The sequence below is a fragment of the Astatotilapia calliptera genome, chromosome 3 (genome assembly GCF_964374335.1).
Source record: "Astatotilapia calliptera chromosome 3, fAstCal68.1, whole genome shotgun sequence".
NCBI lineage: Eukaryota > Metazoa > Chordata > Actinopteri > Cichliformes > Cichlidae > Astatotilapia > Astatotilapia calliptera.
The window spans coordinates 17,403,571-17,421,689 of NC_137424.1; the positions used below are offsets into that span (position 1 = coordinate 17,403,571).

General features: G+C 39.6%; 1 protein-coding gene and 2 long non-coding RNA genes across 3 annotated transcripts in view; 2 read left to right on the plus strand and 1 right to left on the minus strand.

The window, feature by feature from the left end:
* Nucleotides 1-18,119, minus strand: part of LOC145426160 (ribonuclease inhibitor-like) — a 195,015-nt gene that overhangs the window by 65,865 nt on the left and 111,031 nt on the right. The window lies entirely within an intron of this gene.
* Nucleotides 4,527-5,914, plus strand: LOC145425273 (uncharacterized). The gene is made up of 2 exons (XR_013905930.1): nt 4,527-5,092; nt 5,195-5,914. It is a non-coding gene; the product is annotated as an uncharacterized LOC145425273 (long non-coding RNA).
* LOC113037024 (uncharacterized) lies at nt 8,091-10,711 on the plus strand. The gene is made up of 3 exons (XR_013905931.1): nt 8,091-8,540; nt 9,529-9,557; nt 9,977-10,711. It is a non-coding gene; the product is annotated as an uncharacterized LOC113037024 (long non-coding RNA).

Here is an 18,119-nt window from a genome sequence, read left to right on the forward strand (position 1 = left end):
AAACACAGTAAGAACCACACAAAGACGTGCTTTAGGAGTTTAAGCTCCGGGTGCCGTTTTGGTTTTCCCAAACCACCCTGCAATGAGACAATGATCACAAGACCCAGTGAGGATGATGCACTGGAAGTAGAAACAGCAAAGAACAAGCTCAGACCACTGAACCAGCTGCTGAATGAAACTGAAACTGCTTCCATGAGTTTAGAGCAGCTCTTGGCAAGATGCAACTTGACACATGCAGAATATCAGAGATACCTGAATAAAATGAACACAAGGAGTACGATCATACTAAAGCGTGATCCAAAAGACTCTTGGATAAATGGCTATAATCCACATCTGCTTGAAGCCTGGAACAGTAATATCGACATAAGCTTTGTTTTAGATGCTTTTGGTGCTGCAAATTATTTAATGAAATATATATCAAAAAAAGAGGGCGGGCTATCTGAGTACCTGAAAACTGTCATTGAGAACTCCCATAAAGACAGTGTAAATGAGTGCGATGAAATGAGAGCCGTCATGCAGGCATATTCAAAGAAGCGAGAGATCAGTGCACAAGAATGTGTTGCTCGTGCATGTGGTCTTCACATGAAGCAATGTTCACGTGCTGTAATATTCATACCAACTGATGATAATCCTGTGAAAATGAGTCGTCCCCTGTCAGTTCTGGACAACACAACACCTGAATCTTCCAATGTTTGGATGACATCTTTGAATGACAAATACAAAGCCAGACCTGAAACACCAGAGTATGAGGAGATGTGCATGGCAGACTTTGCTGCTACTTGCAGGATTGTCTATGGCCAACAGAAAAAAGGTAAAGATGTTTTGCCCCTTCTCAATGAGATGGGGTTTGTGCAAAGGCGCAAAAACAATAAGCCTGCTATCATCAGATTTCACCACTGCTCACAAGAAAAACATCCAGAGCAATATTATGGAAGACTGCTTAAACTGTACCTTCCTCATCGTTCAGACCACGAACTGAAAACACCATCTTTGCCAACCTATCAGGCTTTCTATGGTGCTGGCTGTGTACAGCTACCAGGTACTGATCGTCTTGAGTACGTGCAACACATTGTCAAAAGAAATAGAGAAAAATATGAGAAAAACAGTGAGGAGATCGAGAGCGCTGTTGAGGAATATGAGCAGAACAGAGGTGTGACTGACGAATGGTGTAATCTGGCACCTGAATCAGATCTCGTAAGGTTGCCACTTGTTGAACAAGAAAGAGAGCGAGACAATGAAAATGAACAGGAAGATGTGCCCGACTACAGCCGTCAGGCTGATGCTTCAACAGAAGTCAGAGCCATCAGGGAACCCCCTGCTATTGATCCCACATTGTTACGTCAGATGTTTCAGAATCTGAACAAGAAGCAAGCCTGCATATTTTATGCAGTTAGAGACTGGTGCATTAAAAGAGTCTGTGCTCTAAATCCAGAGCAGTTTTTCTTTTATATTAATGGTGGTGCAGGAACAGGAAAATCACATCTTATCAAATGCATCTACTCAGAAGCATCTAAGATACTGAGCAAAGTGCCCAGATATGCAGACGACGTTGACATATCAAAACCCACTGTCCTGTTAACTGCTTTCACTGGGACTGCAGCATTTAACATTTCTGGAACAACACTGCATTCTCTTCTCAAGCTGCCTAGAAGCTTAAAACCTCCCATTCAGGGACTTGGCAATCAGCTGGATGAAGTCAGATCAGAACTTATGAATGCTGAAATAATCGTCATTGACGAAGTGTCTATGGTGTCAAGACATCTGTTTGCATATGTAGATGCAAGACTCAAACAGATCAAAGGGACTCGGAGACCCTTTGGAGGCATGTCAGTCATTGCTGTTGGAGACTTCTATCAGCTACCCCCAGTGCGACAGTCTAAACCTCTCTGTGTGCACAACCCATCCGAGATCGACCTGTGGCGGGAGCATTTTCAGATGATCACTCTGACTGAGATTATGCGTCAGAAAGATGATGTTGTCTTTGCAGAGATGCTGAACAGAATTCGTGTAAAAGGAAAGTTGGATGAGCTTTGCGAAGCAGATAGAGATTTGTTGTTACAGGCCATAACTGAACCAGCCCATTGTCCGACTGATGCATTGCACATTTTTGCAACTAATAAAGAAGTGGATGCACACAACTCTGCAACACTGGCTCTGCTCCACACTCATGTCATTGACATCGATGCAGATGATTTTAGAAAAGATCCTAGAACTGGCAGAATGGCACTTCAAGACAGACCATTCAAAGGAGGTAAAAACGAGTTACCAGACACACTGAAAGTTGCAGAAGGAGCTCGTGTCATGCTCACCAGAAACATTGACATACAAAATGGTTTGGTTAATGGAGCTTTTGGAAAACTACTTAGAGTAGTTTACTCTGAAAACGACCAACACATCATCAAGCTTGGACTTAAAATGGATAATGAGACATCTGGAAAGAATAACCGCACACCAGCAGACGACATGGTGTACATTGAGAGAGCAGAGGAGAATCTGAAGCAGAAAGGAGTGGTACGAAGACAGTTCCCAGTGAAGCTGGCCTTTGCATGTACAATACATAAGGTACAGGGTATGACAACCACATCAGCTGTTGTCTCTCTTAAGAGCATTTTTGAGCCCGGCATGGCCTACGTAGCTGTCAGTAGAGTGACGTCTCTCAGTGGACTGTATCTTCTTGATATGGAGGAGAAAAAAATATTCACCAACCCAGAAATCACTGCAGCACTTGAGAACATGAGACAAGCCAACCTTGATGACATGATGCCTCTTCTACACGTGAGACAAACCCTCAGCAGGTCAGAGGTTTTCACCATTGTTCATCATAATACAGAGGGACTGCCAGCTCACATTAATGACATCAAAAGTCACCATGAATTGTGTCTAGCAGATGTTTTGTGCCTAACAGAAACACACCTGCGGGGCTCTTTTGTCGCAGAGAGTCTCCACTTGGAAAATTATAATTTGTTCAAACGCAACAGACACCTGTCCTACACAAACTTTCCCCAGATGGCAAACAGAAGTGGTGGTGGAGTTGCTGTTTATGTGAAAAGTGACATTCAAGTGCATGAAAAACAGTACATCCATAATGTAACTGACCTTGAATTTCTGGCTTTAAAGGTTGAAGCACCAGTCAGTGCTCTGATTGCAGTTGTATACAGACCTCCAGACTACACTCTGAGGCCATTCCTGAAAAACCTGGTAAGCCTATTAGACTCATTGGAGATCATGGACTGTCATCCCATCATAGTTTGTGGTGATTTTAATGAGAATGTTTTATCCAGTGCAAACAAACCAATCATGGAGTTGTTTGAGTCTAGGGGATACGCACAGGTCATCACTGCCCCTACCACAGAGAAGAACACACTGCTTGACCTAATTTTCATTTCTCAGTCAGATCGATGTCTCCATTCTGGAGTCATGAAGACATACCATAGTTACCATGACCCAGTATACTGTGTATTGTCCTGTGATGATTCATGATCTAGATCTTTGAATACAGTAAGTAATTTCTATATTTTTGAATGACTTAAGAAAGTAGAGCGCTATTTAAAAGTTGACGCCCTGCATTGCAGTATAATGTTTGAATTGTTTACATAAAATACAATTACATGAATTAAGTAATGATATCAGTAAAAGATGACAATTTTATTTATTACAGAAAATCTAAAATTCACTAACAGTAACCTATAAATGTCAGAAAAATCAAATATAGCAGTTTAAAATGAATAGTGTAGGCATATCCTCTCTGCAGCCAGGCTTCAACATCCTGCCAGGCTGCCCCAGTCTCACTGTGGCTGGGAGGGAGGGAGGGTGGACCAGAGGATTGCCCACACAACACATAAATGTTCAACAGCTTCTTCATTGTTTCTGAGAGAACAATAATGACTAAAGGTTGCTTTTTAAAAAAACAAACAAACAAACAAACAAACAAACAAACCTAATTACAGCAATAATGACAGTTAAGCCACTTTATGTGTGCCTCTATTTTGAAATACTATTTACAAAAATATTATTATTTTGGTTTGTTATAAACTTTAAACTTTTTCAAAAGTACACAATTATATTTTTGGACAAATTTTTCTATGAAACATAAATTTTTATGAGCTTTTATCATGTTTCTGGCCAGTGCAATCATCAGGGTGGGTCTGGGTTGATAACTGCACATTTCTGGCCAGAAATGTTTCAGCAGTGTTACATATGTAGTGCATATGTTACACTTGCTTTCTGTTACCAGCTGATACCCTACATTTGTATAGACATTGGATGGTGTGAGGTTGGGGAGTTGAGTGGGAGGGGGGGGGGGGGTACGGTGGGAGTTGAGGGGGGGTTTCCTTTCCTGTTAGGTTTCCTTTTTTTTTTCTTTTTTTTTTTTTAAGCAAGACACAGTCCTCCTGTGTCTTCTCCAATCTTCACATGTAAAATCCAACAATGTGAAGCACATAGCAGCTAGAAACTGTAATGCCACAGATCAGAGAAACTTCATCATCACCATCTTCATCGCCATACGATCAGAGCCTGAGACTTCACATCTGGAGCACAGGAGAGATTCTGTGATAAGTCTTCCTTCTAGCTTGTCCCACAAGCAGTCGGTGAGATTTACTAACAACAAAAAGGGTTAATGACATTATTTCCATGAAAACATGTATTCATTCTTTGTGAAGTGTTTAAATTGTGTTTTCACTTGACCTTAGGAGTGTTAGAGTGTATTGTAATGTCTGTACTCAGGTGTTTCCCTCTGTGATCCATCCCCTTCAGAGCCGAGACACTCAGGACTGAACAGACTGCACAGTTTCTGTGACTGAGCCTCCAAAACACCTTCTTTGAAACCACTCATGATAGAAGGGCTTCATATTTGCAGCAGCACTACTACAGGTATTCAGTTTATTACAGGATGTGTTTGTTTCTTAGGACCAGCTCTGAGTGCACACTACCTAACATATACACCTTTCTGTTTATTACAAACCAACTACTCTGGATCATACGGCCAGTTGGCAGGAATGTTGCTGCAGGAAAACATCCCTGGAGATCACCATCATTGTCAGACTGACTGTGCCTCCTCTGTGCAGTGTCAAGATCCTCCCTAAATGAGTGTGTAAGTTAACATTTTCATTATTTTATTCCCTTTGACAAGACAAGTATCACTGATATTTACATTTACAACTACATATTCCTGTTTTCTGCTCTTCTTTTAAAGTCCTCAGCTATCCTGCTTCTGTGCTGCTTGCCACACATCAAACACTGGCCGGATGACAGGGAGGATCCACTCTGAAGTCACTGGACATGATGAGGATCATATGGGACTTCATAGTTTCACAGAAACGTTGTGCTCTGTGATTACAGGTTTTAAATGGACATAATGACTGCCTCTCTCTGATCAACAGGCTAAAGGATTGTTGTCATTGTTAGTGCTCTGTACAATGTATGCTTATTTAGTATTTCATCACAGAGCAAACCTTTATTTATTTAACATATTTTTATTTTGTTTTAATGTTGAATTAACTGTGGGGATTTTTTTAAGTGGGCACTCGGGATGTCATATGGCCAGAAATGTGGTAACTGGAATTCAACGTTATGGAAGAAAAAATCTGCTAAGAACAAAACACACACAAAACCCCCCAAGAAAATTCAAATTCATTCCATGTAATCCAATCTAAAACATTTTAAACTGCTGAACAGCAACACAAACAGTGTTAAAAAACAGTGTTAACAGAATGATTATGATGATTTTGTACCAAAGTTTCAGGTCACATGGCACACCTAGTGTGTAGTGTGGGGTATCAGCTGGTAAGTATAGGTTTTTTTTCATATTTGTGTACTTAGAGTTTAGATAGATAAAGCCTTGTGTATAATAATTAGTCATAACCACAACTCAAAGTCAGGGACTAACTAATTTTGGGACTTTGTGTCTGAGCCCAGGTTAAAACAATGTGTAAAAAAGCATTTAGTGGCATGGCTGAACAATGCTGTATGGATACTTATTTATCCATGTTCACAAAAAGGACTAATGTGTTTATTTGATTATTTGCACGTGTTAAACTGTGTCACCACCTTAGGCTTTCATTTGAGTTTACTCAAAAATCTCTATACAGTTCTCTTTTACCACTGTGTGGACTCTGTTTACATTAAAACATAAAGAAGAATGAGTAATAAAAAGATGTGTAGACAGATTAAGTAGGACGATAGAAACAGCTGTTCAGCCATGTTCTAAGAAACCAACACAATTTAAAGGTTCAGGATTGTGGTTTTAAAAGTTGAATTTTCATGTATTTCATATCTTGCTTATTATTTTTTATTTAGTTATTTAATTTAGTTATTTTTATTTATTCTACTAGTCCTTTTCAGAAAGAAGCTGTAAAATATGACTTAAGATTTTTTTTTTATTTTCTATGACATACAAAACAAATTGATGTATGTAATACTATTAAACATGATATACACATGTGTATATGTCTGAAAAACATTATGCTGTATATTAAAGTTTGCATTTTCTCCAGAATTTTTGTTCATCTTTTAAGTTCATTTCAGTTAGAAGAATTTGAACTTTTAATATTCATTCAGAGATTTTCTGACTCTAAATTTTCTTTTGTCATTACTCATTTTTTTATTATTTACATTTTAAACATGTTTAGCTTTTTTCCAACTTCTTCTTCTGTGTAACCTTCAGCTTTTAGCAGTTCAGCACCTTTGTTTTCAGGTTAAATTCGTTTTTTTTTTGTTTTTTTTTTAATCTCATTCAATATTTTTAACTCAAAATTCAGCAATTAATTCATTTCAGTGCATACATTCAGATTCAAGCATTCACACTGCAGTTTCTTCAGAAAATGCACTTTCTAGTTCTATTTTATTATATTTTATTATTATGGATTCCGTACGTTTTTTGTAATCTATCTCCTTCAAAACCGTTCAACTTAGAAAAACCATTCAAACACCATTAGATCCCTATTCTTTTGGACATGACTGCTTCTATTTTTCTCATTTTTAACATTTATATTTTTAATTTTATTCAACTTTTTTCAACAAAAATTTCCCATGTATTTCAATGGGGAGACCCTTCAAATTCTCATTCAACTTCCTCCTCTTTAAACTGTATCTACTTCCACATACATTGACATAGAGCCACCATTCAAACTTTAAAACGAAGACAAGACATTCAACTATTCAACTTGTATTTATCTTTTCAATATCTATTATACTTTTTCTTCAGTTCCAGTTTAAGTTTCATGATGTTTTTTCACCCGTTTCAGAGTTTATAATGGGTGTGTATGGGACGGAATGTTGGGGCTAGAGTGAGACAGCTCAACTGCTAGAGTGAGAGGAGCAAAAAAATTAATCCTAAAATCTTTTTTAAAACTGCTGCTGTGTCTGCAGCGTTTGCTCTACAGGTATGATTTTACCCTCAAAACGTAGCCATCGCTGTCCTCTTTCATCCAATGTGTTTACTATTGTACTAGGTGTTATGGTTCTTTCGTAAATGTCACCAATGCACAGCCTCCTCCCTCCAACTCTTCCATAGACTCTAATGTTAAAATGGCTCAGAAGGTTCGTTTGAAAATCAGAAGAGCATGGTGTCTTTCCACTGTCACCACGTCCATATAATAAACTCCACAGGCATGAAAACTGAGAATTCAGTAGACTAGACATTGCTGTCACTCACGGTGAAAGAATTTCGTCAATACGACTTGTACTTTTCATATGGGAACGATTTGTTTCGGCCTGACTTTTCTGTTCATTTTAAGCAGCAAAAGTGAGGTGCATGTCTGTGTCGTGTGTATGGAGCCATTGGGTGCAGTCACTATAGCAACCAGGCTCACACCTGCCTGCTTAACAAGCTCTCTCTCACTCTGCCAAGATTAAATCAAAAATGTGTGTTATATCTAAGCAGTTGTAGTAAGATTAACTTTTTCAATAGGTACAATAAGACAGGTTTGACAGGCTTTTGCCACAGATTAACAGTATGTCAGTAGTTAGTATAGGCTAACTGAATAGAGCACTGAATTATTGCCCTGTTAAATTCAAGTTGATTGTGTATTGGTGGACTTGTCTTCTCCACACAGGTTTTTCAGATCTGGGCAGTTTGAGTCAGTTGATGACTTTAAAATAATCTTTTCTGACTGGATAATTAAAGCTCACAGCATCTACCTGTCTGTAGTGTATTTTCCCACATTTTAAATAATCTAATCTCATTTAATGTCTCTGTTTTTAGTCTGTATAGTTTATCTCCCCACAAATACGCTCAAAGTAGTCTTAAAATAAAATCCATAAAACAGTTCAAGATGATGACTTTTTATTTGCTCATTTAATGCCAGTTGCCCTCTTTCCTGAGTATAAGCGAATGAGTGACATAAAGAGAAAAAGTACCAATTTGTATGCTGGTGAGTCTTGTGTATTTTTTTCTCTGTCTCTCTATGACAGAGAAATATATATGCTCATTATTGATGTTCAAACTGATGCTCAAATTTCCAAGCACCACCTGAACGCCTCATCGGTCTTTAACTAATCACTACACCAACGGTTGTCATTCCGCTTTGCTCTCTGCTGTGGTAAGTACAATACATTCAGTACAGCACTGTTTTAATTTTATGATGGTAAAAATACATGTTTGACATTTAAACTCACATATCAAGTCTTTTTAAAGTTCAACAGAGTTCAAAGAATAAAGAAAGCAAAAAAAGAATAACCTTTGCTACCATTTATATAGGTTTATGACTTTTGCTGTTAGCAGCAGTGCTAACGCTAGCTTCAATGCTAATGCTAGCTATAGTGCTAACATTAGCCTTAGCAGTTGTTAACTGACAAAAAGAATATTCTTGTGATATTCCTGTGATATTTATTGGCGGTCAGTGAGACAAAAGTAACAAATGAGATTTATTATTGCCATTGTGGCTCAGTTTTAACAGTAAGAGTACTTCATGACTTTTGCTGTTAGTAGCAGGAATGCTAACGCTAGCTTCAATGCTAACGCTAGCTTCAATGCTAATGCTAGCTATAGTGCTAACACTAGCCTTAGCAGTTGTTAACTGACAAAAAGAATATTCCTGTGATATTCCTGTGATATTTATTGGCGGTCAGTGAGACAAAAGTAACAAATGAGATTTATTATTGCCATTGTGCCTCAGTTTTAACAGTAAGAGTACTTCATGACTTTTGCTGTTAGTAGCAGTGCTAATGCTAGCTTCGATGCTAATGCTAGCATCAATGCTAACGCTAGCTATAGTGCCAACACTAGCCTTAGCAGTTTTTAACTGACAAAAAGAATATTCCTGTGATATTCCTGTGATATTTATTGGCGGTCAGTGAGACAAAAGTAACAAATGAGCTTTATTATTGCCATTGTGCCTCAGTTTTAACAGTAAGAGTGCTAGTTCTACCAGCAGTGCTAACACTAACTGAAGTGCTAACGCTAGCATTCCTGCTAGCGTTAGCACTTCTATAAGTTCAGTGTATCATGTCGTGTGGGCTTTGTTTTTTTGTTAGTCTGATAACACTGTACAGACAACTAACATGTTATTTCTCGTCTTACACTTTCAGGAACTTGACTCACATCTGTGCTTTGCCTGGTAGGTGTGCACATACTGTTAGAGAAGTACACCAAAATAAAAAAAAAGAGTCTGACTAATATAAGCTTTAAAGTGATGGGTTCAAACTTTGTGCTAGACCTTTTAAATACATTTTTATAATAAATACACATAAGTTCAGCTTAACAATTGGGCTAAAATATTTTTTTCGTACATTTTTGCACATTACATGTGATTAGTTAACAATTCACTCAATCATATTTGTATTTAAAAATATTATTGCTGAATTTAATTAAATATTTATTCTTTTAAAAAGTGCCCAATTATGCAACTTTTTGCACGTGGCAGCCGACGGCAGTATATTTATTTTGTCCTTTTTCAGTAGTCACAATTAGTTTATACAATTACCATGTGATATCATTTTAATAAAATTATTATTTTTTCTTGTTTTTTGTTCACAGTGTGCAGAAGAAGAACAAGGACCAGATCTCCAGTCTTCTCTCTCACATCCCAACCCCCCAACCCCTCTATCCTCTGTCCTGCTCCACCTGTTGTCTCTGCCTTCTTTCCATCTGTATTTCACTCTGTGGTTTGTGAGAAATTTTGCCAAACCAAGAATCTTATTGCGGTTTGATTTAAAGCCGTGTCTCTCCTGCTCTGTCTGTTCTCTCTGCTAAATTTTCTCTCTACCTGTTTTTCACTCTTGGCTTGCTGCTGAAAAACGCCAAGCCAATAAAGCAATAAAGAGTGCATATTTTGCCTCAACCTATGAACAAACTGAACAAACAAAGAAAACTCTGCGGTTTGATTTAAAGCCGTGTCTCTCCTGCTCTGTCTGTTCTCTCTTCTAAATTTTCTCTCTACCTGTTTTTCACTCTTGGCTTGCTGCTGAAAAACGCCAAGCCATTAAAGCAATAAAGAGTGCATATATTGCCTCTACCTGAGAACAAACTGAACAAACAAAGAAAACTCTAATTCACGGTTTGATTGTGATTTCCCAGCCGTGTCTCTCCTGCTCTGTCTGTTCTCTCTTCTAAAGTTTCTCTCTACCTGTTTTTCATTCTGGGCTTGCTGCTAAGTTGTGCCAAGCCAATAAAGAGAGTGCATATTATTCTCTCGACTGACGAACAAACTGTCAAACAAACAAAGACATCTGTTTCTGAGAAATAAAAACTGAAATATAAAGACAAAGAAAACATCTGCTGTGTGCCACTCTTATTTTTCAAATACATTTTCTAAAGACTAACAGAAACACTTAAAGGTGTGTAAAAATGCCAAAAAAGCAGAAAAAGTCACAAGCTGCAAAACAACGCTGGAAGAAGTTCCATGAGTTTCAAAAAGAACCAACATGTGAACAAGCTGAGTGTGATTTTCCTCAGAGCTCTGCAGAAGACTTTGTGTCTGCAAAGACCAATGCTGATGGTGTCAAACAGGCAGGTCAACATGTTCCTGCACATGTACAACAGATATCCTATGCAGATGCTGTGAAGACTGGATTGCAGCATGAATTTAATGAACATCTGGTAAACCACAGAGACCAACATGAGGTTTCAAGTGCCCCACAGGTGGGTTATGCTGATATTGTGAAAAGAGGCCGTCACAGTGATGTGGCAGGACCATCTCATGCAGAAAAAGTGAACTTTGAAAACCAGCCCTCTGTAACACATGTCTGTGCATCTCACAGCCAGGCACATCCTAAATATGGAGACTCCAGAAACAAGCAGTGCACATGTAACTCACTCACATTTCTTGGATTCCTTCATGAGAATGAAAACATGTCTACAGTTGACCTTAATCTGGTCTTGGATAAAGGTGATGTGATGTACAAAGAGGCCAAGAAAAGATTTCCTAAAAATATTCATTTGGCAACCGATGAGCTGCCAGACAAAGTTGATGCTCGCAGGTCTATGTATCATATCAACATGACACAGCTTTCCCGGTATGGGACATTTGAAGAACCTTTAGAAGAAGCAGTAGATACCTTTCTCAGCTTAGAAGCAGGACTGAGCTGCCTGTTGTCAGATGTGCAGTATGCCTTACTGATTATGAGTGGATTGTGTATTGCAGTGTTCAGATCCACATCAGGCAAATATGGGTTCTTTGACCCACACCCCAGAACACCCAGTGGTCTTCCTCTAGCACTATGGTCACGTAATCGTGGTACAGCTGTGATGCTGAAATTCACACTCCTCAGTGACATGATTAAGAGGCTCCAAGATTCTTATGAAATGATGGAGATATCACCTTCTTGTACCTATGAACTGAAGCCTGTGCAATTCTACAGTATGAGCACAGTCAACCTGAGTGATAGTATCACAGACACAGTCTGCAGACCAACAGCTGCCACTACTGTGGCACCTACTGACTCTGATACAACTGTTGATGAAGCAAACTCCTCTACTCCAAGGAGAAACACAACCACTGATCTGACTGAGAACATCTTTTGTCAAATGTCCATTTGTACGCCACTGGTGAAACAAAAAGAAGTCCACATGACTCAGTTCACATCATATGAAGATCAGAATGAACCTCCTAATATACCCACTGAAGAACTATGCAGTGAATTAAATTTGCTTCCATCAAATGATGTTTTTTCATGTCAATCAAATGCTGCAATAAACAATGTTGCTGCCTGTGACCTTTCTGATATAGTTTTACAAAAACTGAAAAAAGTTAATAAACAACAAAGGCACAAAATGAAAAGAAGATTAATGGCATCAGAGAAACCCAGAAATCAGAGAAAAGAAAACCAAAAAAGGAAAGAACGACAAAAGTATGCTTCAAATAAAGATTACAAAGAAAAGAAAAAATCTTGCACAAGCGAGGCATATAAAAACAATCCTGAAGTTAGACAGAAAAAACAACAGTATATGAAAAGATGTTACCGTGCGAATGCTGAATTCAGAAAGAAACAACAACAGTATGTTAAAAGACGTTACTGTGAGAATGCAGAATTCAGACAGAAACAACAACAGTATGTTAAAAGACGTTACTGTGAGAATGCAGAATTCAGACAGAAACAACAACAGTATGTTAAAAGACGTTACTGTGAGAATGCAGCAGAATTCAGACAGAAACAACAACAGTATGTTAAAAGACGTTACTGTGAGAATGCAGAATTCAGACAGAAACAACAACAGTATGTTAAAAGACGTTACTGTGAGAATGCAGAATTCAGACAGAAACAACAACAGTATGTTAAAAGACGTTACTGTGAGAATGCTAAAGTTAGACAAAAACAAAAACAATATATAAAAAGACGTTACTATGAGAATACTGATTTCAGAGAGGAGAAAAAAAGCTACATCACTAAAAGGTATCGAGAAAACTTTGAATTCAGAGAGAGACAGAGACAACTGATGAAACAACTAATGCGAGACAGGTATCAAAGTAATCTTGCATTCAGGATTATGCACAACATGAGATGTGCCATGAAAATAAAAAGGAAATACAGATGGGTGAACAGACAAACCCAAGAGAGTGACAACAGTGTGATCAACGAGGCCATATCTGTGTTCAAATCACAAATCAAAGCTGGACCATCATACCCATGTACTGTCTGTTTCAAGGCTTCATTTCCAAACCAAGTGCGACCCTGCACAAGGTCAAAGTATGTCAAAAACCCACATGTGGTTGCAACATGTTTGACTGGAAGATTTGTTCATGTTTGTGATGAAAACTGCAGAAATGAGCAGTGCAATGTTCCCGATGAGAGAAAGAGAGAGTGGATTTGTCACACCTGCCACGATCATCTTAAAAATGGATCCATGCCAGCACTTGCTGTTGCCAATAAACTGGATCTTGCTGATACTCCACCTGAACTGTCTGATCTCAACATACTGGAGAGACATCTCATAGCCAAGTGCATACCATTTGCCAAGATCATTCCTCTTCCCAAAGGCAGACAAAGAGCAATTAGAGGAAATGTGGTCTGTGTCCCATCCGAGGTACAGGAAACTGTTGAAGCATTGCCTCGATTGAGAATTAATTCTCAGGTCATGAGAATAAAACTGAAGAGACGCTTGTCTTACAAAGGTCATCAGCTGTTTCAGACTGTAAGCTGGTCTAAACTTGTGCAAGCACTGCATAAACTCAAGCAGATTCACCCACAGTATAAGGATGTGAGCATCAGAGATGATGCTGAGCTGTGTGATCCAACACTTCCTGATGAAGATGATGATGATGATGATGATGATGAAAACATGAATGAGGACGATTATGATGAGGCTGATTTAATGGAAATTGACAGCTGTGAGAAAAATGCACTGAGTGAAGCACAAAATAAAAATGAACAGGACATTGACACGTTACCCTGTGATGGTGAACAATCGCATGAACAGATGAGAGATGATTCAGAGCAAGCAGATGGACTGACTAATGGTGGTTTTGCACTCGAGTCCTGTTTGCAGCCCCCTGATGTGGCTGAGGAGATATTATGTTTCAGTGAAGGAATCTACTCTGTTGCTCCTGCAGAGAGAAACAATCCAATAAGTTTTTTCAAAACACCTAAACTGGAGGCCATGGCCTTCCCTGTGCAGTTTCCTACAGGCCAAAACACACTTGATGAAAGAAGGCTGATCAAAGTATCCCCCAGTGGGTATTTCAAATCAAGACTTTTCTGCATTGATGATCGTTTTGCCAAAGACACAAACTATTTGTTCTTTGCACAGTTTGTGACTGAAATACACTTGGCTACATCCAGCATGACAGTACAGTTAAGGAAGGCAAAGCCTCTGACCAGAGATGGTAGAAAAATAACCTCAGGCATGTTACAAGATAAACATGAGGTGGAGAAACTGGTGCGAAATAAAGATGCAGTGAGATTCATGCAGCCTCTGAGAGGAACCCCAGCCTATTGGGAGAAAACAACAAGAGATCTTTTTGCCATGATCAGACAGTTGGGAACTCCCACGTTCTTTTGCACATTTTCAGCTGCTGAAATGCGCTGGCCTGAAGTGATCGAGGCAATAACAAGGCAGCAAGGTGAACAAGTGAATTTTGAAGGACTCGACTGGTCAGCAAAGTGTGACATCCTGAGAAGCAATCCTGTCACAACAATGCGCATGTTTGACAAGAGAGTTGAAGCATTATTCAGAGATTTACTCTTATCTCCCGCAGAGCCACTTGGCAAAGTCATTGACTACTTTTACAGAGTTGAGTTTCAGCACAGAGGAAGCCCACACATACACTGCCTCCTGTGGGTAGAAGGTGCTCCTGTGTTTGAGGAGGATGATGAGCAAACTGTTCTTGATTTTATAAACAAATACATCACAGCTCAGCTGCCTGATCCACATAAACAACCTGAACTGTACAAAAAAGTAACAGAAGTGCAAAAACACAGTAAGAACCACACAAAGACGTGCTTTAGGAGTTTAAGCTCCGGGTGCCGTTTTGGTTTTCCCAAACCACCCTGCAATGAGACAATGATCACAAGACCCAGTGAGGATGATGCACTGGAAGTAGAAACGGCAAAGAACAAGCTCAGACCACTGAACCAGCTGCTGAATGAACCTGAAACTGCTTCCATGAGTTTAGAGCAGCTCTTGGAAAGATGCAAGTTGACACATGCAGAATATGAGAGATACCTGAATAAAATGAACATGAGGAGTACGATCATACTAAAGCGTGATCCAAAAGACTCTTGGATAAACGGCTATAATCCACATCTGCTTGAAGCCTGGAACAGTAATATCGACATAAGCTTTGTTTTAGATGCTTTTGGTGCTGCAAATTATTTAATGAAATATATATCAAAAAAAGAGGGCGGGCTATCTGAGTACCTGAAAACTGTCATTGAGAACTCCCATAAGGACAGTGTAAATGAGTGCGATGAAATGAGAGCCGTCATGCAGGCATATTCAAAGAAGCGAGAGATCAGTGCACAGGAGTGTGTTGCTCGTGCATGTGGTCTTCACATGAAGCAATGCTCACGTGCTGTAATATTCATTCCAACTGATGATAATCCTGTGAAAATGAGTCGTCCCCTGTCAGTTCTGAACAACACAACACCTGAGTCTTCCAATGTTTGGATGACATCTTTGAATGACAAATACAAAGCCAGACCTGAAACACCAGAGTATGAGGAGATGTGCATGGCAGACTTTGCTGCTACTTGCAGGATTGTCTATGGCCAACAGAAAAAAGGTAAAGATGTTTTGCCCCTTCTCAATGAGATGGGGTTTGTGCAAAGGCGCAAAAACAATAAGCCTGCTATCATCAGATTTCACCGCTGCTCACAAGAAAAACATCCAGAGCAATATTACGGAAGACTGCTTAAACTGTACCTTCCTCATCGTTCAGACCACGAACTGAAAACACCATCGTTGCCAACCTATCAGGCTTTCTATGGTGCTGGCTGTGTACAGCTACCAGGTACTGACCATCTTGAGTACGTGCAACACATTGTCAAAAGAAACAGAGAAAAATATGAGAAAAACAGTGAGGAGATCGAGAGCGCTGTTGAGGAATATGAGCAGAACAGAGGTGTGACTGACGAATGGTGTAATCTGGCACCTGAATCAGATCTCGTAAGGTTGCCACTTGTCGAACAAGAAAGAGAGCGAGACAATGAAAATGAACAGGAAGATGTGCCCGACTACAGCCGTCAGGCTGATGCTTCAACAGAAGTCAGAGCCATCAGGGAACCCCCTGCTATTGATCCCACATTGTTACGTCAGATGTTTCAGAATCTGAACAAGAAGCAAGCCTGCATATTTTATGCAGTTAGAGACTGGTGCATTAAAAGAGTCTGTGCTCTAAATCCAGAGCAGTTTTTCTTTTATATTAATGGTGGTGCTGGAACAGGAAAATCACATCTTATCAAATGCATCTACTCAGAAGCATCTAAGATACTGAGCAAAGTGCCTAGATATGCAGACGACGTTGACATATCAAAACCCACTGTCCTGTTAACTGCTTTCACTGGGACTGCAGCTTTTAACATTTCTGGAACAACACTGCATTCTCTTCTCAAGCTGCCTAGAAGCTTAAAACCTCCCATTCAGGGACTTGGCAATCAGCTGGATGAAGTCAGATCAGAACTTTTGAATGCTGAAATAATCGTCATTGACGAAGTGTCTATGGTGTCAAGACATCTGTTTGCATATGTAGATGCAAGACTCAAACAGATCAAAGGGACTCGGAGACCCTTTGGAGGCATGTCAGTCATTGCTGTCGGAGACTTCTATCAGCTACCCCCAGTGTGACAGTCTAAACCTCTCTGTGTGCACGACCCGTCTGAGATCGACCTGTGGCGGGAGCATTTTCAGATGATCACTCTGACTGAGATTATGCGTCAGAAAGATGATGTTGTCTTTGCAGAGATGCTGAACAGAATTCGTGTGAAAGGAAAGTTGGATGAGCTTTGCGAAGCAGATAGAAATTTGTTGTCACAGGCCATAACTGAACCAGCCCTTTGTCCAACTGATGCGTTGCACATTTTTGCAACTAATAAAGAAGTGGATGCACACAACTCTGCAACACTGGCTCTGCTCCACACTCATATCATTGACATCCATGCAGATGATTATAGAAAAGATCCTAGAACTGGCAGAATGGCACTTCAAGACAGACCATTGAAAGGAGGTAAAAACGAGTTACCAGACACACTGAAAGTTGCAGAAGGAGCTCGTGTCATGCTCACCAGAAACATTGACATACAAAATGGTTTGGTTAATGGAGCTTTTGGAATACTACTTAGAGTAGTTCACTCTGAAAACGACCAACACATCATCAAGCTTGGACTTAAAATGGATAATGAGACATCTGGAAAGAATAACCGCACACCAGCAGACGACATGGTGTACATTGAGAGAGCAGAGGAGAATCTGAAGCAGAAAGGAGTGGTACGAAGACAGTTCCCAGTGAAGCTGGCCTTTGCATGTACAATACATAAGGTACAGGGTATGACAACTACATCAGCTGTTGTCTCTCTTAAGAGCATTTTTGAGCCCGGCATGGCCTACGTAGCTGTCAGTAGAGTGACGTCTCTCAGTGGACTGTATCTTCTTGATATGGAGGAGAAAAAAATATTCACCAACCCAGAAATCACTGCAGCGCTTGAGAACATGAGACAAGCCAACCTTGATGACATGATGCCTCTTCTACACGTGAGGCAAACACTGAGCAGGTCAGAGGTTTTCACCATTGTTCATCATAATACAGAGGGACTGCCAGCTCACATTAATGACATCAAAAGTCACCATGAATTGTGTCTAGCAGATGTTTTGTGCCTAACAGAAACACACCTGCGGGGCTCTTTTGTCGCAGAGAGTCTCCACTTGGAAAATTACAATTTGTTCAAACGCAACAGACACCTGTCCTACACAAACTTTCCCCAGATGGCAAACAGAAGTGGTGGTGGAGTTGCTGTTTATGTGAAAAGTGACATTCAAGTGCATGAAAAACAGTACATCCATAATGTAACTGACCTTGAATTTCTGGCTTTAAAGGTTGAAGCACCTGTCAGTGCTCTGATTGCAGTTGTATACAGACCTCCAGACTACACTCTGAGGCCATTCCTGAAAAACCTGGTAAGCCTATTAGACTCATTGGAGATCATGGACTGTCATCCCATCATAGTTTGTGGTGATTTTAATGAGAATG